The 24,011-nt window shown below is 38.5% G+C and overlaps 1 non-coding gene across 1 annotated transcript; it reads left to right on the forward strand.

Moving 5' to 3' along the window:
• Nucleotides 1-19,970: 19,970 nt before the first annotated feature.
• Nucleotides 19,971-20,077, forward strand: LOC141676345 (small nucleolar RNA R71). Its single transcript, XR_012556941.1, has one exon. It is a non-coding gene; the product is annotated as a small nucleolar RNA R71 (small nucleolar RNA).
• The last annotated feature ends 3,934 nt before the right edge of the window (nucleotides 20,078-24,011 follow it).

The following is a 24,011-nucleotide window of genomic DNA, read 5'->3' on the forward strand; positions in this document are numbered from 1 at the left end:
CAGGAAGCTTCACCATTCCTTGCACAATTGGCAATCTGACGTTTGACAAGTGCCTTTGTGATTTGGGAGCAAGCATTAATCTGATGCCGTTGTCGATCTTTAAAAAACTGGATCTGCCTGATCCAAAACCCACGTACATGTCACTACAATTGGCTAACCGTTCCATTACTTACCCAAGGGGCATAGTTGAGGATGTGCTCGTCAAAGTGGATAAGCTCTTCTTTCCAGCAGATTTTGTTATTCTGGATTTTGAGGAAGATAAGAAGATTCCCATAATCTTGGGGAGGCCTTTCTTGGCTACTGGCCGTACCTTGATAGATGTGTAAAAAGGTGAACTTACTATGCGGGTCCAAGATCAGGATGTGACCTTCAACGTATTCAAGGCAATGAAATTCCCTACAGAAGATGAGGAGTGCTTAAAAGTGGATGTGATTGATTCTGCAGTTACTTCGGAACTCGATCACATGCTAATGTCTGATGCATTGGAAAAGGCCTTAGTGGGGGATTTTGACAGCGATGATGAAGATAGCAACGAGCAATTACAATATCTGAACGCTTCTCCCTGGAAGCGAAAGCTGGACATACCATTTGAATCTCTTGGTACTTCTGACCTCAAGAACGCTGAAGGGAAGCTCAAACCATCAATAGAGGAAGCACCTACCTTGGAGCTCAAGCCATTACCTGAACACTTGAGGTATGCTTTTTTAGGTGATTCATCTACGTTACCTGTTATTATTTCATCTGACCTTTCAGGTAGTGAGGAAGACAAGCTCTTAAGGATTTTGAGAGAATTCAAATCGGTTATAGGATGGACCATAGCAGACATCAAGGGGATAAGTCCTTCATATTGTATGCATAAAATTCTGCTAGAGGAAGGTAGTAAGCCAACTGTGGAACAGTAGCGAAGACTGAATTCCATCATGAAGGAGGTGGTGAAGAAAGAAATTCTGAAATGGCTAGATGCAGGCATCATTTATCCTATTTCTGACAGCTCGTGGCTGAGCCCCGTACAATGTGTACCTAAGAAGGGAGGTATCACTGTGGTCGCAAATGAAAAGAATGAGCTCATCCCTACTCGAACAGTTACAGGATGGAGAGTATGCATGGATTATAGAAAATTGAACAAAGCCACAAGGAAGGATCACTTCCCTCTTCCATTTATTGATCAGATGCTTGACAGATTGGCGGGACATGAGTATTTTGTTCTTCTGGATGGTTATTCCGGGTATAATCAGATTTGTATTGCACCAAAGGATCAGGAAAAGACTACCTTCACTTGTCCATTTGGCACATTTGCTTTTCGTAGAGTTTCGTTTGGGTTATGTGGCGCACCGGCCACCTTTCAGAGATGTATGATGGCTATATTCTCTGACATGATTGGAAATAACGTCGAAGTGTTCATGGATGACTTCTCCGTCTTTGGACACTCATATGATGAATGTTTGAATAATCTGTGCGCCGTACTCAAAAGATGTGTGGAAACTAATTTGGTGCTTAATTGGGAGAAATGTCATTTTATGGTGCGTGAAGGCATTATCCTTGGGCATAAGGTCTCTAGCAAGGGTCTGGAGGTGGACAAGGCCAAGGTGGGAGTCATTGAAAATCTTCCCCCACCTAATTCTGTGAAAGGAATCCATAGTTTTCTTGGTCATGCAGGTTTTTATCGGCGATTCATCAAGGACTTTTCAAAGATATCTAAGCCGTTGTGCAATTTGCTTGAGAAAGATGTGCCTTTCAAATTTGATGATGAATGTTTGGCAGCATTCGAGACTCTCAAGGAGAGTTTGATCACGGCACCAGTCATTACAGCACCAGATTGGACAGAACCATTTGAGATGATGTGTGATGCGAGTGATTATGCGGTAGGTGCAGTTCTGGGACAGCGCAAGAAAAATCTCTTCCATGTGGTCTACTATGCGAGTAAGACTTTAAATGGTGCCTAATTGAACTACACCACTACTGAGAAGGAGCTTTTGGCTATAGTCTTTGGCTTTAAGAAATTTCGATCTTATCTGCTTGGTACGAAAGTAATAGTATTCACTGATCATGCAGATATTCGCTATCTGGTTTCTAAGAAGGATTCGAAGCCGAGACTCATTCGTTGGGTGCTTTTACTTCAGGAATTTGAGTTAGAGATCAAAGATAGAAAAGGTACTGAGAATCAAGTAGCTGACCATCTCTCTAGGTTGGAGAATCCCGATTCTACTTCACAAGATAGGACGTTAATCAATGAATCTTTTCCGGATGAGCAGTTGTTTGCAATTCAGGAGGAAGAACCATGGTTTGCAGATATTGTAAACTATCTCGTCAGCAATATAATGCCTCTTAATTTGACATCCGCTCAAAAGAAGAAGTTTCTGCATGAGGTGAAGTGGTATATGTGGGATGAACCATATTTGTTTAGACAGGGAGCTGACCAGATCATCAGGAGATGTATCCCGTTCTGTGAGACGGAGGGGATATTACGAGACTGCCATTCCACGGTTTATGGGGGACACTATGGAGGTGAGAAGACGGCAGCTCGTATTCTGCAAGCAGGTTTTTTCTGGCCTACTTTGTTCAAGGATGCTCATCAGTTTATTTTAAGGTGTGATCGTTGCCAAAGAGTGGGAAATTTGTCAAGGAAGGATGAAATGCCATTAAATGTGATGCTTGAAGTCGAGGTCTTTGATGTATGGGGAATCGATTTCATGGGGCCTTTTATCTCGTCTTGCAATAATCAGTACATCTTGCTGGCAGTCGATTATGTCTCAAAATGGGTCGAAGTTAAAGCTTTACCGACAAATGATGCAAAGGCAGTTCTAAATTTTCTTCATAAGCAAATTTTAACAAGGTTTGGAACACCTCGGGTAATCATAAGTGATGAAGGATCGCATTTTTGTAACCGTAAGTTCACTTCTATGATGCAGCGTTATAATGTGAATCATCGAGTAGCTACTGCCTATCATCCGCAAACAAATGGTCAAGCGGAAGTGTCTAACAGAGAGATAAAGTGCATTCTAGAGAAGGTTGTTTGTCCGTCAAGGAAGGATTGGTCTTTAAAGCTCGATAAAGTTGTTTGGGCTTACAGAACAGCATACAAAACTCCACTTGGGATGTCACCATTCCAGTTGGTGTACGGTAAGTGATGTCATCTACCTGCGGAGCTTGAGCATAAGGCCTACTGGGCATTGAAAAAGTTGAACCTGGATTTAGATGCAGCTGGTAAGAAAAGAATGCTTCAGCTTAATGAACTGGATGAATTTCGACTTCAAGCGTACGAAAATAACAAAATGTATAAGGAAAAGGTGAAGAGGTGGCACGATAGGAAGCTACATCCAAAGTTATTTGTGCCAGGGCAACAAGTTCTCTTATTCAACTCTCGGCTCCGACTTTTTCCTGGGAAGTTGAAATCAAGGTGGTCTGGACCTTTTATTGTCAAAACTGTGTTTCCACATGGAGCGGTGGAAATTTTTGAGAATGATCCGGACCAAGCATTCAAGGTTAACGGTCAGCGGTTGAAGCACTACTATGGGGACATGGCAAACCGAGAAGTGGTTAGTGCCATTTTGTTGACTACTTGAGCAGGGTACGAAACGTCAAGCTAATGACAAAAAAGAAGCGTTGCGTGGGAGGCAACCCATGAATTATTGTTACAGGAACCCTTAGAAGTTAATAACCTATCCAAAAACACAAAAAAATCAGAAAACAGGGGCTGAAAAAAAAATTCCAGTGACCCTCTGCGCGCCCGCGCAGCTAAGCTGAGCGGCCGCGCAGCAAGCTGAGCGCCCGCGCAGCTATGCTGAGCGGCCGCGCAGGGGTCGAGGACCAGAAATTTTTTTTTACAGTTCAGAAAAAAAAAAAACCAAAAAAACCAAACAAAAACAAACACAAAAACAGTTTTAGCCCATAAACCCACGATTTGTTCCCACTACCCCATCATTTTATCCCTTAATTCCCAAACCCTAATCTAATCCACACCCTATATATACATACACATATCCTACATATCTCCCACAAAACTTCCTACACTTAAACCCTCTCACAAACATCAAATATCAGTTCTTACACGCTTTTATTCACGAATCAATGGCACCCAAGAGAGCACGCACTATTGACAGCAGCAGCACAGTTCCTACTGCTGATTCATCGAGGGGTACTGCTGCAAGGCCTCGATTAACTGACAAAGCCGCGGAGGAGGAGTACACTAGGCTGTTGGGTAAGCCGATTCTGAAGGAGAGGGGGTTTTTACCATCGGGGAGGGATGGTGAGTTGTTGCCCATGATTGCAGAGAAGGGGTGGATAGCTTTTTGTGAGTCACCCGAAGCAGTACCGATGAGCGTTGTTCGCGAGTTCTACGCGAACGCGAAGGCTGAAAAGAATGGGTTTTCTGTGGTCCGTGGGCTGACGGTTGATTATCATCCTACGGCGATTCGCCGTGTGATTGGACAGCGAGAGAGGAAGCCCGAGGAGGAGAACTGGAATGAAAAGACTGCTGAGGATTTTGACTTGGATTTGATTTGTGCGACTCTCTGTCGACCGGGCACAGTTTGGACCCGCAGTACAGGCAATAATGAGTATCGTCACTTTCCGGCGATCGCCATGAACAGGTATGCCCGTGCATGGAATGCATTTATTTGTGCTAATATTTTGCCTTCTTCGCATGCACACGAGGTCACAATTGAGAGAGCACAGCTGTTGTGGGGAATTCTGAATGAGGAGTACTATGTGGACCTTGGTGAGTTTATCTACCAAGGAATTCTGAAGTTTTTGAGGGGAGCAAAGCATATGAACAGCCCTTATGCATCTACGATTACGAAGCTATGCCGAGCAGTGGGAGTGAACTGGCCGGCTCATGAGCAGTTGCAGTTGCCAGCCGCTCCGATTGATTCTGGCACTCTGAATGGGATGCAGGAGTGGACCGGTGGTGAGCCTGAGGAGCATGGGCTGGGTTATCGTCTTCCAGGAGGGCGTCCAGCACGAGGTGCTACTATGGCTAGGCCAGGGCATGATGAGGCTGGTTCTTCGAGAGCTCAGGAGGGTGCTGGGATGGTTGATGTCCAGTATAGGAGGCTTTCACGGTGGATGGATGTCATGTATGAGACACAGAGTAGGTTTGCTCAGGAACTCACCCTTGCATTAGGGACTGCTTTTTGAGGCCTTGGAGCTGATATCCAGTGGCCAGTTTTTGGTGAGGACTCTGCATACCCGCCGCCTGATACTCCACCCACTGAGGGTGATGATGATGATGACTCCGAGTAGGTATACCATGTGTTCCTTTCTACTACTTTCACTGAGGACAGTGAAGATTTTTAGTTTGGGGGTGGTAGTTAAGGAATTTTGTGTGTGTGTCATTTAGTTGCATATTCATGATAGTTTAGTTCATATAGTTGCATAATTTATGCCATATAGTTTTTTTTATGAATGTCATGTAGCTCATGCATTTACCATGATCCCTTTTGCAATGATTTATCGACTGAATTGTGATATTGATGTGAGTGTAGTGATAGCATTAAAGTGATATTAAGTTGTGTAGGTTGATATGCATGCTAGAAACAATTGTAAGTCCACTAAGTCTTAGAGAATGCGGAAGGGCTAGATTGTGTTATGATTTGGTTGTTTTCAAGGTCAATCTACTTATTATGCTTAGAATTCGATTATAGGTTCTTAGTGATAAAGACATGAAAAAGAAAAATTTTGGAGAAAAAAAATATGGAAGTTGTTGCTAGTTGTGGCTAGGCGTCAAATGGCTAGTAGCCGACTCGCGTATGTTGCGAGTAGTCTAGGGTTGAGCAAGATGGAGCGAAACGCACTTGCTCAGAAATTAAAAAAAAAAAAAAAATTGGCATAATTGATCAAGAGTGGGCTCTTTGGTATTCGAGTTATTAAGTTCTTAGGGGACTTTGTGCCTAGCGACCTAAGGCTTTTAGAGTCTGGGATCCGCTAACCTAACGCTCGTTACATGGATATCATTGTATAAGTCTTTTGTGGACCTCACTCATTGCACGGTCAAATAAGCATTTGAGTTGTAAATAAAAAGCACGATTCCGTAGTAAGCTCCAGAGTTCTTGTAGTGTTGTATATCACTTTGTGCCTGGAATTTTTATTCTTTGTATAATCGTAGGATTGCCTTGAGGATAGTCTAGTCATAGTAATTGGTCTAGTTCCGAAGCATATCTGTTAAGCATTTGCACACACCACGTTTCTGGCTGTATGTCCGTTTGCATGAGTTTATTGATCTTTAGTTGTCTAACTGCATTCGTTGAGATGTGGCAATTTGGTTGATTAATTGTAGTAAGGGGGATCGCTGCATTTTCATATAGATTGTATTCATGCATATTTTTATTTGTTTTTGAGTCTGTGACGCTTGAGGGCAAGCATCGATTTAAGTTTGGGGGTGTGATAAGTGGCATTTTATACCACTTTGAATGTCTTAAAATGGCTAAAATTGGTGTCTTGAAATCAAGTATTTTGTGTATTTGATGCATTTTTCTAGTGTTTATGCATTTCAGGGTATTAGTTGCATTTCGGGGGAGGAATCATCAAGAATAAGCCTTGGCATGTGTTCACCATTGCGAGAGGAAAGGAACGGGCAGATTACGGCGAAGAAACGGAGCAAGCTTGGATTTTTTCCAGTGGAGGCCTGCGCGCTCGCGCAGCTATGCTGAGCGGCCGCGCAGGGTCGGGAATTTTGCTGAATTATTTTAGACTTCTACTTCTGTTTGGCTTCCAACTTCTATGTAATCTGAGTTTTATGGGACTATTATATAAGTAGATTTGAGACGTTTTCACAAAGAGGATTAAGAAGAAGAAGATTGTGTTTTACGCAAAAAGCGAAGGAGATAAGGAAGAAGACCGATTTAGCACACCGCAACGAAGAGGAAGCATATTTTCTTGTGATTCTTGTTTCGTTGTAACGTTGGATGCTAGTTTTCTTGCTTTGACTTATTTACTCTTGTGACGTACTCTGTTTTAATATAATTAGTTTAGTTATTATTTTCTTGTGTTTGTTTATCATGATTTCATATGAACCCATGATGGCGATAAGTTCTATTATGGGCTAATCGTGATCATGGGGTTGCAATGGATTTATTATGGAATTCTTTAGTTAATTGTTTAATACTTTAGTGTGTGATGATTGCTTGATATCTAGTATTGGTTGTGCGTATTCGTCTTATGTGCGTCGCGAACATATAAGATAGGGTGTTAATCTCTTGTGAAGCGACGGTGGATCTTGAGATTTAGAACTTGCCATGCTAGCATAGGTTCATGTACGTTGTGCATGATTAGTGGGTAACTCTAACAGTTTTATTTGCCCTATGTAATCAAAAAGGAATAACTTGTGCTTAAATCGTTGTGTTGTCAATTTCTGTAGACATATAGGAACTCAACATAATTGATGACTATTCGACTTCTATCTTAATTGTGGATGCTTGGTAGAATGGTATTAGTACAATGAAAGTTGGCTTTTATCAGTTTCGTGTTATTCGATTAATATCATCACTGTCACATGCTAAAGGTAATAACAATGGCTATAGAAGGAAGTAATAATGAAGTTGTGATCTCATGAGTGTTTATTATTGATAAATTGAAGTGTTAGTTAAGTGGTTAATTAAGTAGTTAATTATAGTTAATATTTAATCAACAATTTTAAGTGTTATTATCTTAACATTGAGAAGTAATCATACATTGGTGAGTGAGTTTAATTAGACAATAATTTAGTCTGAGTCTCTGAGGGAACGAACTAGAAAATATTCTATATTACTTGCGAACGCGTATACTTGCGTGAATATTAGCGCGTGTTTTCGCCCTAACATTCTTCACCTTAACATGCAATGGTGATGACACTAATCAGATAACACGAAACTAGTAAACGCCAACTTTCGTTGTACGAATACCCTACTACCAGACATCCATAAAAGAGATAGAAGTTGAATGGACACCAATTATATTGAGACCCTATATATCAATAGAATTTGATAACATAACGATTTAATGCACAAGTTATCTATCATGATTACATAGGGCAAGTAAGATGGTTAAAATTATCTACGAATCATGCATATCAAATACATGAACCTATGCTAGCATTGCAAGTTCTAAACCCCTATATTCACTTTTGCTTCAATAGAGATTAACACGCTATCTTATAAGTTCGCGACACTCACAAGAGGAATAAGCACAGCTGTAACACCCCCAAATCTGGGGTCAGGAATCTGGGTCGTCACGCAATCCTTCAATCATGTGTAACCTGCATTAACTCAATAATCGAATAATTCCATATCACAGACCCCCAATCGCACACACTCACAAGTTATAGCATTAGAAATGACATACAACAAGTATCATCTGTTATTAAAACTCAAATGTACTTTACAGGATCTCAAACAAGTATTCCTAACCTCTACATGAAGTTACAATAATTACGACTGATATCCTATACCTATCTGATACTCTTGCCCACCTGAGACAAAGCTGCCAGGGATTCTCCCCATGACTGCAAGCGACTACATCCCACACCGGCATACTGGTTATCTGTTGTGTTGTGTCATTTAAAAGAAAGCAAGAGTGAGCTATAATGCCCAGCATAATAATGTACAGTATGAAATGACTGTATGATAAACTCAAATAAAACGTCATATATGATAAATATGTTTTATTCAAAAAAATAGTTTTCCTTGGTGATACACACCTTCTTTTAAAAACAATTCTTTGGTGGATTTATTATCCTGCGAATACCTTAATGGTAAACCCAGCACCTAGGCTTGGGTTACGGTATTGCATCACAATTCCAATTGGAAGAATAGGACATTCGTTGGAGCCACCGCATACGATGATCAGTCGTACTACGGAAATAGTAACCTTTTCTACTAGTAGAGGGACGACACCTTCGTATTTCGGTTATCACCCTTTCCGCATACGGGCTATGTGTCCTCATTTCGGGTATACACACACTTCGCAGGTCCTTAGGTACATATAGTACCATCTTCTACGGTACCAGCAGTCTACCCAATACACGAAGTACTTGGATCTCTACCCCTCATTTGTCCTTTAGGAAATCCTATCATATATTTGGAATCATCGAACTACATTGAAGTTCCCCAAGCGTTTTGCTTGTTGATAGGCACAGCTTTACCATATATATATATATATATGTACTTCCGAAAGTTTTCGGAGGAAGTACTAAGGATGTGAGTTGATCGTTGTCAATAGATAAGTAAATAAGGGAGAGTTTCTTTTGAAACTATATTCAAAATATTTAAAATAAGTCGAGATAATATTCTCCGACGATCTGAAATTATTCGAATGATTTTCCGAAAAATTAGAAAGTATTTTAAATCAGGTTTTTATGATTTCTAAATCATAAATAAATCATTTAATAAATAATACATAATTAAATATTAATCAATAAATAATTAAACCTCGAATGAGTTTACTTTAAAAGAATATTTAAAATAATATTCCTCAACTAATTTATGTTTGAGTAACATAATAATCTTTAATATTTAATCGAGATTGAAATAAGTATAGTTGAGGGAATACGATCTTTGGAAATTACTTTAATAAAAGTTCGAGGTGTTTAATATTTCTTAAGTGGACGTTGATTCCCTTGGAATAAAATAAGTACAGACTTTTAATGGTCCAAAACATCTCCGGGATGATTCCAGGTTTTCATAAAATTATACTGACCGATCATCGGTCTAAAATATACTCCTCATATATATACAACGCTACTCTCTAGAGTTATCGATTGAAATTCGGTAATATTCATATACCAAAATTATTATCATATCATATGATATTATATAACATATTTCGTAAAACATCGTAACTATAGCATCATGTATATATCGACATTATTTGAAAACAAACAAAACACAACAGTTTAAAAATGGTAGGGTTTGAAAACTTGCCTGGAGTCCAAGACACGTTTCCCGACTTCCTCTCGTTCCGGGTTTTCTAATCAACAAACATCATAATCTTAATCAGTATTCCTACTCTCATCACCAACTTATATTTCTAATAAGTTTAATACTTCATAACTTTCATCATTCGACCGACTCGAAATAAGTATCACTCCTTGGTCGAAACGGACGGTCAAAGTGGTCTTCTAGATTTTGACTTTACCGAATATTACTATTACGCGACTCGCGCTCCATCATTTTTAATAAATCGTAATATTAATATTTTAATACGAAACCACCTCGAGGAGCTTTTTGAGTGCTTTTAATATTTATCCTAAAATTTTTATTTTGATAAAATGAATTTAATTAGGTGAAAATTATTTTAAAAGTTTGGTCAACTACGAAGTTTTACTATTCAAACCGCTTTCACTAAAACGTTGATATCTCTCAAACCGTTAACTCAATTGACGCACCTTTTTCGCGTGCGTGATCTAGAAAAAATTTAGAACACATAATTTGAAAAAAAAAATCTGGTAACAAAGGTGAAAATCCCGAAGTGGCAGTTTCCTAAAAGGGGGTTATTTTTGACATTCGTACTCCGCGCGACCTCGGCTCCGACATTTTTATAAAATTGAAAAATAAACATTTTTACTTGAAATTTTTTTGACAGATAAGAAAATCTATTTCTTACTTTCTTTAAAATTTCATGATTTTTAAATATTTTTAAGTCGATCATTTATATTTACAAAGTTCGTAATTTGTAGCAGTTTTGTCGCGTAAATCCCTTTTACTAAAACGGTCATAACGTTTGATCCGTAAATCCGAATCAAGCGATTCAAGCGCCTAAATGATCCTCATAACATTGTCTATAATAATCAAGTCTCACTTTTTAGAAAACTACAATTTCTATATTCGGGAACTTCTGTAGAACTTAAGTTGAGTTTTATTCGTTTTAACGAGGTTACGATTACGATTTGAGTTTCATTTACGTCTTAAATTATTATACCACCATCAACAATCATCAAATAATCATCTCAACACTAACTCCTCTTAAAAACATCATGTTCTTGAGGCAACAATCATCAACCTTAAAACTAATTAACTAAATATCAAGATAATATCAAATCAATCATCAAAACCATACTTATATCCAAGATCCTTACTTTTCTTGAAATTTAAAACTTAAACAAAGCTTGGATGAATGTTTATACCTTTCTTGAAGCTTTTTAATACTTAATAAAGTCCTAAGATCCTTGATGAAGCCTTGGTCTAGCTTTAGGAGCATTAAACTTTCATGAAAAATCAAGAAAACAAGTTAGTGATTTTCGGAGTTACTATTCACCACCAATTTTGAGCAAGGATTTGACTATGCTATACTAATTCAATGGCCATGAAATGTTGAACGTACCTTTTATATGGTATGAGGAAGCTTTGGTTAAAATTTGGTGATTTTTGAGTGAATAGATCATGAGATATGAATTTTTCTTCTCATGGTGTTCTTGGAAATCAGCATTGGGTTTTTGAAGAGAGAGAGAGAGAGAGAGAGAGAGAATTGCCTTGCTTGCTTCTTGGAAATGTGGTGGAAATAGGATTTTGTGACTTTAGAAAGTGTGTAGGACAAGATGCATCTCATTTTCAAAGGCTAGGCTTAGCTAGGTGTCTCATTTGTCAAAGCTTGCATGATAAGCTCCTTGAATTTATGTTTATCAAAATTTGTTATTTATTAATTTTTGTAACTAGCTTCCTAATTTATTACTTGTTGAATAAAATTTATAAATACTTAATTTCCTAGGTTATCACTTGATTTTGTCATCCTACATCATCTCGCTTTCGTTCACGTACATTTAAATCAATTCCCATAAATGCTACGTCGAAGAATTCCGCTAATCGTAAATCATTACCATTTCCAGTGCTCGTACTTGGTTATGAGTTATGAAATTATAATTCTCAAGATTTTCTTGGTCATAGTATAATTCTCTTATTTCTCGATGGCTCGTAAAATAATATCATTTGGACTATTGGTTTTCTTTGAAAACTCACGACTCTTTATACACTCATTTAGTACGTATAACCACAATATGAACTCGGAAACTTAAATTAAACACTCGTATATGGTGTGCTCGCAAAAGTTTTTAATAAACCGCAAGGTTACTATTCCTAAAGGTCTTTTACTGACGTCAAAAATTTGGGTTCTTACAACAGCTAATACTAGGATATCATACAATCACCACACACTAAGGTATCGAAACAAAATAACTATTAAAATCCATAAGTAAATCAGTTAGAACCCCATAATAACGATTAGCCCATAACCAAACTTATCATCACCGTGAGTTCCGATGAAAGCATGGTATAATAAAATAAGTCTTTATAAACTGAATAAAAATCAAAGTACGTTAAACAAGAGTAATAGGTTCAACAAACAAGAAAACTAGCATCCAAGATTACAACTCAATTAAAGAATCATAAGTATAAACAAGTTTTTCTTCTCCTTTATTGTATTTGTGATCCTAGGTCTTCTCGCCCTCTTCTCCTTAGTCTCTGTTACGTGCTTCTTCTGAAAAATGACCTGAAGTTATCATTATATAGCAACCCATGCATATTACAAGTCGAGAAAATCAGCTCTCTACTTGAAGCAGGATTACAGAAAAATTGTCTGGCACGGCCGCATGCTATTCCAGCACAGGCGTGCTATCTCTCTGTAGTTCTGGCGCGGGCGTGCTGACATTCTGGAATTTCTTCTTCTGCTTATTTTCTTGACTGGTTTGAGATGGCATTCCACAAGCAGACTTCCTAGACACATTGGTCTCTAGACTCATTGGTCTCTCCTTTTTTAAGTTCTAAGATCGAACCATCGCTCGTTGTAATCATACATAATGCTGCAATGCTAAACCTCTTGATTCCTTCAACTATGCCTGAAATGCAAAAATACTACAAAAACGCATCAAATACACAAATAACTTGAGTACAAAACACCAATTCAAGCCTTTATAGAACGTTCTAAGTGGACATAAATGCCATTTAACATACCCCCAAACTTGAACCGTTGCTTGTACTCAAGCATAAATAGAGTCAAAGAACAAGAAATAAAAATACATGAATGTCTACATGAATGCAACGATCCCATCAGAATAACTAAACCAACCAACGAGCAACATCTCAACAAATGCAGTTATTCGCACAAAGATCAATCAAACCTTAAAAATCAACTCACAAGCCAAAAACGTGTGTGTGTGCAGATGCTTAACAGATATACTATCACAACTAGATCATTAATCATGACTCACTACTCATCAAGGAAATCACAAGGTTATAAATAGAATAAATGCTAAACTCAAAATGACTGACAATGTTTCAATTATTTTATTTAGAGCTATTACATGGATTCATGCTTTTATTCATAACACATAACAACACAAATATTCTTGCTTGACCGTACAATGAATGAGGTCCACAAAAGACTTATGCAATAATACCCATATAGAGAGCGTTAGGTTAGTGGATCCCAGACTATAAAAGCCTTAGGTCACTAGGCACAAAGTCCCCTAAGAACTTAATAACTCTAGTATTAAAGAGCTCACTCATGATCAATTATGCATAACACATATTTTTTTTCTTTTTTTTATTTTTTTTTCATTTTTCTCCTTTTTTCAATAATTTCTGAACGAGTGTGTTTCGCTCCATCTCGCACAACCCTAGACTACTCATATAAATATGAGCCGGCTAATAGCCATTTGACACCTAGCCACAACAACTAGCAATGAAATCCAATGTTTTTCTCCAATTTTTTTAAATATCCATGTTATTTTATCATTAAGAAAATATCATACATTCTAACTATAAACAAGTGATTAAACCTTGACAAATAACAAAACATGATCAGCTGGCCATCCACTCGGCAAGTGAAAAAAAGAGTAACTGAGCCCCTTCTCATCCGGCTTTCCACCGTACCACTCCTACATCACTGCTATAGTCGAACTGTCAATCGGGGCACCGGGCATCTATAGCTACTCGTGTGCGGGCCAATGAACTCCAACCGCCACACACAGCTTCGTCATAATAGACGCATATGGAATAGAGCCCGTAGTGCTGCCTCGCAGAAACCTTAAAATACCCTGATAAATTACAGACCCCAAGTCCATATAATCACCCTGTAGAATACCCCACAATAACCGTACACGCTCCAGAGTAACATCATGCAAGTGAGAAGATGGCATGATGTTTGCACAAATAAAAGAATTCCATGCCCGTGCAAACCTGTTCATGCACGATGCAGGGAAAGTAGCATACTCGTTTGTGCCCTTCTTGAACTTCCAATGAATCTCTGGCACACACAACATAACAATAATCAAGTCCAAGTTAAAATCATCCCCCGTCTTAGCATTCTGATTCTCCTGCTCTGGCCTCCTCTCGGGCTGGTTAATCACCCTCTCAATAGCCTCAGCACTGTAATCCACCATCAACCCCTCACCATAGTAAAACCATTCTTATCCGCCTTTGCATTCACATAAAACTCGCGCACAACACTCATGGGCACAGCAGCGGGTGTCTCACAAAAAGTGACCCAACCCATCTCTAGAATTATATCTAGCAACTTACCATCCTTACCCGATGGCAGAAAACCCCTCTCATTCGCAATCGGCTTTGTCAACAACCTCGTATACTCCGCTTCAGCCTCTGGAGTGGAACACCTAGGCCTCACACTGCCAACACTCAAAGAATCGATGGTGCTGTTGCTAACTTGAGTTCTTTGTCTCTTGGGAGCCATTGAATTCGAATAAGTTTGAGAAAAGAGAAGTGTATAAGAGAGATTTAGGTTTGAGAATTGAGAAGTGATGGAGAAGATTGTGTATAAGTGTGTGTATATATAAGGAATTAGGAATTAGTTTTGGAAAAGAAGTGGGATTGGATTAAGGGAATAATGGGAGTAATGGGGGTAATGGAATTGATTTGGATAGGGAAATATGGAAGTGGAGGGAGTAAAATTTGGCTGGGGTTTATTTTGTATTTGAATTTTATATTTTTCTGTTTTTTTTCTTTTTTTTCAGCTTCATGGGCCAGCACGGTCGCGCGCTATCCTAGCGCGGGCGCGCCGTGCTTCTGTCAATTCAGCGCGGCCGCCCCACCAGGAAGCACGGGCTTGCGCAGTCTCTATACTTTCAGCGCCGCCCCGCTTCTTAGCGCGGACGCGCCGTGCTACTGTAGTTGTCACAAAAAATTTTCATTTTTTGATTTTTTTGTAGTTTTCGTCTTGTTTTCTTCTTCCTCTATTTACTAATTATACAACAAACTTGGGTTGCCTCTCAAGAAGTGCTTGGTTGATGTCGCTAGCTTGACATAGAATCCCGAGATCAAGTGGATAACAAAACAACACTAACAACCTCACGGTTTGCCGTATTCCCATAGTAATGCTTCAACTGCTATCCATTCACCTTGAACGCTTGGCCCAGATCATTCTCAAAAATCTCCATCGCTCTATGTGGAAACACAGTTTTGATAATAAACGGCCCTGACCACCTCGACTTCAACTTTCCAGGAAAAGGACAGAGATGAGAGTTGAATAAAAGAACTTGTTGCCCCGGCACAAATGATTTGAGCACTAGACCATATCGTGCCACCTCTTGACTTTCTCCTTATACATCTTGTTATTCTCATACGCTTGAAATCGAAACTCATCGAGTTCATTCAATTGAAGCATCCTCTTCTTACCAGCTGCATCCAAATCAAGGTTCAACTTCTTCAAAGCCCAATACGCTTTGTGCTTTAGCTCCACAGGAAAATGACATCTCTAAATTAACTGAAATGAAGACATACCTAGCGGAGTCTTGTATGCTATTTGATATGCCCAAATAGCTTCATCCAGCATCAAAGACCAATCCTTCCTCGATGGACACCCAACTTTCTCTAGAATACGCTTGATCTCTCTGTTCGACACCTTAGCTTGACCATTAGTCTGAGGATGGTAGGCTGTAGCAATGCGATGATTCACATTATATTGTTGCATCATAGAAGTGAACTTGCGATTGTAGAAATGCGATCCCTCGTCACTGATTATGACTCTCGGAGTCTCAAATCTTGTGAATATCTGCTTATGAAGAAAATTAAGCACTACCTTTGCATCATTTGTCGGTAAAGCCTTGACTTCCACCCATTTTGAGACATAATCAACCGCTAACAAGATATACTGATTATTGCAAGATGAGACAAATGGCCCCATAAAGTCAATTCCCCGAACATCAAATACCTCAATCTCGGGAAGCGCTTTAAGAGGCATCTCATCCCCGTTAGATATATTACCCACATGCTGACAGCGATCACACTTCAAAAAGAACCGATGAACATCCTTAAACAATATAGGCCAAAAGAATCCTGCTTGAAGGATACGAGCTGTTGTCTTCTCTCCACCATAGTGGCCTCCATAAACAGTCAAATTATAGTCTCGCAAGATACCCTTCATCTCGATGTACGGAATACATCTCCTGATGATTTGGTCAGCTCCTTGCCTAAATAGAAACGGCTCATCCCATACGTACCACTTCACCTCATGAAGAAACTTCTTCCTTTGAGCAGAAGACAAGTCTGAAGGCATAATGTTGCTCACAAGGTAGTTCACAATGTCTGCAAACCACGATTCTTCCTCTTGCACCCCAAAAAATTGCTCATCGGGAAAAGACTAATTAATCAATGTCTTATCCTGTGAAGTTGTACTAGGATCTTCTAACCGAGATAGATGATCAGCGACTTGATTCTCAATACCCTTCATATCCTTGATCTCCAACTCAAATTCCTGAAGTAAAAGAACCCATCGAATCAATCTAGGCTTCGAGTCCTTCTTTGAGACGAGATAGCGAATAGCAGCGTGATCAGTGAAAACTGTGACCTTTGTCCCAAGCAAATAAGAACGAAACTTCTCAGAACCATAGAAAATGGTTAAGAGTTCTTTCTCAGTAGTAGTATAGTTCAGTTGAGCACCATTAAGGGTCTTACTAGCATAGTAGACCACATAAAATATATTGTTCTTCCTTTTTCCAAGAACTGCTCCAACTGCATAGTCATTTGCATCGCACATTATTTCAAAAGGCTCATTCCAATCAGGTGCAATTATGACAGGTGTTGTGATCAAACTCTTCTTTAAGATCTCAAAAGCAGCTCGACACTCATCATCAAACTTGAAAGGGACATCTTTCTCCAAAAGATTGCACAACGATTTAGAGATTTTAGAGAATTCCTTGATGAACCGCCTATAGAACCCGCATGACCAAGAAAGTTGCGAACTCCTTAATAGAAATTGGTGGAGGAAGGTTTTTAATGACCCCCACCTTGGCTTTATCCACCTCAAGACCCTTACTAGAGACCTTGTGCCCAAGAACGATGCCATGTTGCACTATAAAGTGACATTTCTCCCAGTTAAGAACCAGATTGGTCTCAACACACCTTTTAAAAACTATGCCAAGATTTTGCAAGCACTCATCAAAAGAATCTCCGAACACAGAGAAATCATTCATAAACACCTCCACATTCCGTCCAATCATGTCAGAGAAGATAGCCATCATGCATCTCTGAAATGTGGTAGTTGCACCACACAACCCAAAAGAAACTCTTATGAAAGCAAAAGTACCAAACAGACAAGTGAAGGTAGTCTTTTTCTGATCTTCTGGAACAATACAAATCTGATTATAACCCGAATAGCCATCCAGAAGACAGTAGTACTCATGCCCAGCCAACTTGTCAAGCATCTAATCAATAAAAGGAAGAGGGAAGTGATCCTTCCTCGTGGCCTTGTTCAGCTTCCTGTAATCCATGCAAACTCTCCACCCTGTGACTGTTCGAGTAGGAATGAGCTCATTCTTCTCATTAGCAACAACTGTGATGCCTCTTTTCTTTGGCACACACTGAACTGGACTCACCCAAGAACTATCAGAAATAGGATAAATGATCCATGCATCTAGCTACTTGAGAATTTTCTTCTTCACAACCTCTTTTATTATCATATTAAGACTTCTTTGTTGCTCAACAGTTGACTTACTTCCTTCCTCTAGCATAATTTTATGCATGCAATAAGAAGGGCCGATTCCCTTGATATCTGCTATAGTCCATCCAATTGCAGATTTGAAATCTCTCATAATTCTCAAGGGCCTTTCCTCATCACTACTTGAAAGGTCAGATGCAATAATAACAGGCAAAGTAGATGCATCACCTAAAAATGTATACCTCAAGTATTTAGGCAATGGTTTAAGCTCAAGTGTAGGAGCTTCCTCAATAAAAGGCTTGAGACGCCTCTCAACATTTTTAAGTTCTGACATTCCAAGAGATTCAAAATGCATATATAGCCTTCTCTTCCAAGGAGAACCATTCAAATACTACAACTGCTCATCTCCTTCATCGTCTTCACTATCTGAATTCCCCAATAAGGCCTTCTCTAAGGCATCAGACCTTAGCATTTGATCAAGTTCTGAAGTAACCACAGAATCGATCAACTCCACTTTTAAGAACTCCTCATTATCAGTAAGGAATTTCATGGCATTGAATACGTTGAAAGTCACATCCTGATCCAGCACTCGCATAGTGAGCTATTCCTTCTGCACATCTATCAAGGTTCGGCCAGTATCCAAGAATGGTCTTCCCAATATTATGGGAATCTTTTTATCCTCCTCGAAATCAAGAATTACAAAATCAGCAGGAAAGATGAGTTTGTCCACCTTGACCAAGACATCCTCCACAATACCTCGGGGATATGTAATAGAACGATCAGCCAACTGCAAGGACATATAAGTAGGCTTAGGATCAGGTAAATCCAACTTTTTGAAGACAGACAAAGGCATCAAATTGATGCTAGGTCCTAAATCACATAAACACTTGTCGAATGACAAGTTTCCAATGGTGCAAGGAATAGTGAAGCTTCTAGGATCTTTAAGCTTCGGAGGCAACTTTTGTTACATCACAACACTACATTCTTCCGTGAGAGCAACGGTCTCTAAGACATCGAGCTTCACTTTCCGAGAGAGAATACCTTTCATAAACTTCGCATAACTAGGCATCTGTTCAAGAGCTTCAGTGAAAGGTATGTTGATATGAAGTTTCTTGAACACCTCCAGAAACTTCGCAAATTGCTTATCCAACTTTTGCTTTGGCAGCCTTTTAGGAAAAGGAGGTGGAGGATAGACTTGTTTCTCCCCCTGTATTACCATTAGGAGGAGTGTGTTCCACAGTTTTCCTCCTTGGTTCCACTTCTGCTTACTTCTGCAATTCTTCTTCAGCCACAGCTTCATCTTCCGAAACTTGAGCTTTTTCTTGGCTTGCAACCCTTCCAGATCTCAATGTATTTGCCTAAACTGCTCTTTTGCTTCCTTCTTGTCTATAACTTCTGTGTCACTAGGTAGTATACCCGGTTGACGATTCAGCAAGGCATTGGCAATCTGACCAATTTGATTCTCCAAGGTCTTAACAGAAATCGCTTGGCTCTTGCACATTAGCCTCAACTCCTTCAATTCAGATTTTTCATTAGCTTGACTTGTACCTCCATGTGGTAACTGCTGAAGTTGGAGTTGTTGTCTTGGAGCATATTGTGGTTCTTGAAAACCAGGAGAGTTGTACTACTTTGTTGCATACTAATGATAAGGTTGAACCGCATTCTGAGTGTTGCTCCAACTAAAGTTAGGATGATTACGGTTGTTGGGATGATAAGTAGCTGGAACTGGGTGTTGCGACCTCTGAAAGTTGCTCACGAACTGAGCGGATTCACTAGAAATAGCACACTGCTACGTCTCATGCGCACCAGCACAAAGCTCACAAACACTAGTAATCTGATTAACTCCATAATTAGCCAAAGAATCCACCTTAATCGTCAAAGCCTTAAGCTGAGTAGCTATAGCAGTAGCTGCATCTACCTCCAGAATTCCTGCTACCTTGCCTTAATTTAGTCTCTGAGAAGGGTTCTGGTATTCATTAGCAACCATCGGTTCAATCAACTCAAAAGCTTCATCATAGCTCTTAGCCCATAAGGCTCCACCTGATGTTGTATCGAGCATGGGTCTAGACTATGCTCCCAAGCCATTATAAAAGCAGTTAATAATCATCCAGTCAGGAATCCCATGACGAGGACACTTCCTAAGAATCTCCTTATAACGATCCCAAGCTTCACACAAAGACTCTCATGATTGCTGCGCAAACTGAGTAAGAGCATTCCTGATTGCAGTAGTCTTCTCCATAGGAAAGAACTTAGTAAGAAACTTTTGAGCAAGATCTTCCCATTTAGTTATAGAGCCTGGAGGTAGAGAATGCAACCGACATTTAGCTTTACCCCTCAGAGAGAATGGGAAAATCCTTAGCTTTATAGCATCTTCAGACACATTGTTGAATTTGAAAGTGTCAGAGATCTCGATGAAATTTCTAATATGCATGTTGGGATCTTCTATCGGAGAATCCCTAAACTGGACCGAGTTCTGCACCATCTGAATTGTGCTGGCCTTGATTTTAAAAATGTTAGCCACGATGGCTAGTCTAACAATACTAGACTGAATATCATGATCTTCAGCTGAGAATAGTCCATCAAAGCCTTTGTATTCGCTTCTGGTTCACCCATTGCAACAAGAGCTTATTCTTCAACTATCTCAACTAAGACCTCTTCTACAACTTCATCTTCTGCTTTATCCAGTGTTCTCTTTCGAGATCGAGAATGTGTTAGCATACACGCTCCCTAGAGTACCTGAAAAAAGCAACAAACAAACAAGTAAAATATCTGAGTCAGTGAACTTTAACGACCACTAATGTCAAGTACATAAACTAAAAGTAAACCACGAGTCCCCGGCAGCGGCGCCAAAAACTTGTTAGGGCAAAAACACACGCTAATATTACACGCAAGTATACGCGTTCGCAAGTAATATAGAATTATTTCTAGTTCATCCCACAAACTACGAGATTATACTAACTATTATTAACTAAGAGAATTAAGGTTGATTTACTTATATGACACAAACATGGGATTCTAACTTCATTAAATACTTCATTCAATAGCCTTATTGTTCTTAACCTTAGCATGCAATGGTGATGACACTAATTAGATAACACGAAACTAGTAAACGCCAACTATCGTTGTAGGAATACCCTACTACCAGACATCCACAAAAGAGATGGAAGCTGAATAGAGACCAATTATATTGAGACCATATATGTCTACAGAATTTGACAACATAACGGTTTAATGCACAAGTTATCTATCATGATTAAATAGGGCAAGTAAGAGGGTTAAAATTACCTACGAATCATGCATATTGAATACATGAACCTATGCTAGCATGACAAGTTCTAAACCCCTATATTCAATTTTGCTTCAATGGAGATTAACACACTATCTTATAAGTTCGCGACGCTCATAAGATGAATAAGCACAACCAATACTAGGATATCATACAATCACCAAACACTAAGGTATCGAAACAAATTAACTATTGAAATCCGTTAGTAAATCTGTTAGAACCCCATGATAACGATTAGCCCATAACCGAACTCATCATCACTGTGGGTTCTGATGAAAGCATGATATAGTAAAATAAGTCTTTTTAAACTGAATAAAAACTAAAGTACGTTAAATAAGAGTAATAGGTTCAACAAACAAGAAAACTAGCATCCAAGATTATAACTCAATTAAAGAATCACAAGTATAAACAAGTTTTTCTTCTCCTTTGTTGTATTTGTGCTCCTAGGTCTTCTCGTTGTCTTCTCCTTAGTCTCTGTTACATGCTTCTTCTGAAAAATGACCTTAAGTTATCATTATATAGTAGTCCATGCAGATTAAAAGTCCAGAAAATTAGTTCTCTATTTGAAACATGATTCCTGAAAAATGGCATGGCGCGACCGCATGCTGTTCCAGCGCGGGCGCGCTGTTCCAGCGCGGGCACGCTTTCTCTCTATAGTTCTGGCGCGGGCGTGTTGACATTCTGGAATTTCTTCTTATGCTTATTTTCTTGACTGGTTTGAGATGGCGTTCCACAAGCAAACTTTCTAGACACCCTCCTAACACCAATTTAGCACCAAAGTAATGCTAAACCTCATGATTTCTTCAACTATGCCTGAAATGCAAAAACACTATAAAAATGCATAAAATACACAAATAACTTGAGTAAAAACACCAATTCAATCCTTTATAGGACGTTCTAACTGCACATAAATGCCACTCAACATATATATATATATACGCAGTCCATGATAACATTTTTACCGAAGAATTCCATTCTAGACTCATTGGTCTGTCATTTTTTAGGTTCTGAGATCGAACCATTGCTCGTTGTAATCATACGAAATTTAATTGTAGGCACGCCATCAATTCTAAATGTCTTTGGTCTCTGGGTTGAATCATCATGGCTTAACATATGAAACATACTTATAATATCATGTAGTGCGCTCATCTTTCAATAATTTTCTTGTAGTACGGTCAAATCTTTTCTCCACATTTAAATTATTTTCTCCTCATTCGGTTGACCTCTAATGATTCCATTAGTCTTAGTATAATACCTCAAGTAAACATTTCATCCTGACTTACTCATTGGTACTACATCTGGTAGTCCAATAACGAACTCTATATGAGCTCTTACGCTAAGCTCACACCTAGACCTAAATCATAACGCTCTCGTCTCTTAATACTTTAACTTATTACTATGATACCAATTATATAACGCCCCCAAATTCGGGATCAGGAATCCAGGTCGTCACACAATCCTTCAATCATTTTTAACCTGTATTAACTCAATAAACCAATAACTTCTTATCACAGACCCCCAATCTTACACACACACAAGTTATAGCCTTAGAAATGATGTAAAACAAACACCATATATTATTAAAACTCAAATGTACTTTACATGATCTCAAACAATTATTCGTAACCTCTACATGAAATTACAATAATTACTACTAATATTTTATACCTATCTGAATACTCTGTATCACCTGTGACAAAGCTGCATGGATTTTACGGAAGATTTATGAGTTCTCCCCGTGATTGCAGACGATTAACTTCCTCACCTACATATTGGTTATATGTTGTATTGTGACATTTAAAGAAAGCAAGAGTGAGCAATAATGTTCTGCCATAATATAAAACACTTTGAAGAAATGACTGTTAAGTGTAATTGTATTTTCACGTATAATATTATATACTTAAGAGAATACCTTTCTCGGTGATGTACACCTCTTTCAAAATCATATTTTATTTTCTCAAATATTTTGCGAATACTTTCAGTAAACCCAGCACCTAGTCTTGAGTCACAGTATTGCATAACAATACCAATTGGAAATTATTAGGACATTCACTAGAGCCCCTACTATACGATGACCAGTCATATAGCAGAATATTATCATTGTTCTCTACTAGTAGAATAACGATTCCCTTAATTATCGGTTATCACCCTAGCTGTATTCGGGCATTTTCATGTGTCTTCCCCCTCAAATACACATTATGCGTCCACCCCCCTCAGGTACGCATACTTCACATGTCCATCGGTATTTAAGGTACCTTCTCATGCGGTAATAATTAGTAGTCTCCCCAGTACATAAAGTACAGGAGTCAACCCCTCCTTGTCCTTTAAGAATCCTATCATATATCTGGAACTTATTTTTTTCCCAAGCATAATGCTTGTTGATAGGTACATACCGATATATATACATACTTCTGAGAATTTTTAGAGGAAGTATTGTGATAATGTGAGTTGACAGTGTCAACATATAAATAATTAAGGGGGACTTTGATTTGACATTATCATCAAAATAATTAAAATAAGTTAAAATAATACTTTCGGAATATTTGAAAGTACTTTAATGATTTTCTGAAAGTTAGAAATATTTTAAAATAGGTTTACAATTTTTAAATCAAACAAAACCCTCAATGAATATTTAATAATTAAATAATAATTAATAAATAATTAACCCTTAAATAACTCTTTATGAAATGAACATTTAAATCATATTTATTATCTAGATGAAAAATAAGGTGAAATCAATCATCTTTAATATATATTCAATAATTAATAAATAACTATTTAATAATAATTCTTGGAACAATCTTCCCTTTCTAAATGAATATTTGAAATTATATTATTGACTAAATAATATTTATATCAAGTAAAGTGTTTG

This window comes from Apium graveolens, chromosome 7 (assembly GCF_009905375.1).
Source record: "Apium graveolens cultivar Ventura chromosome 7, ASM990537v1, whole genome shotgun sequence".
Lineage (NCBI taxonomy): Eukaryota > Viridiplantae > Streptophyta > Magnoliopsida > Apiales > Apiaceae > Apium > Apium graveolens.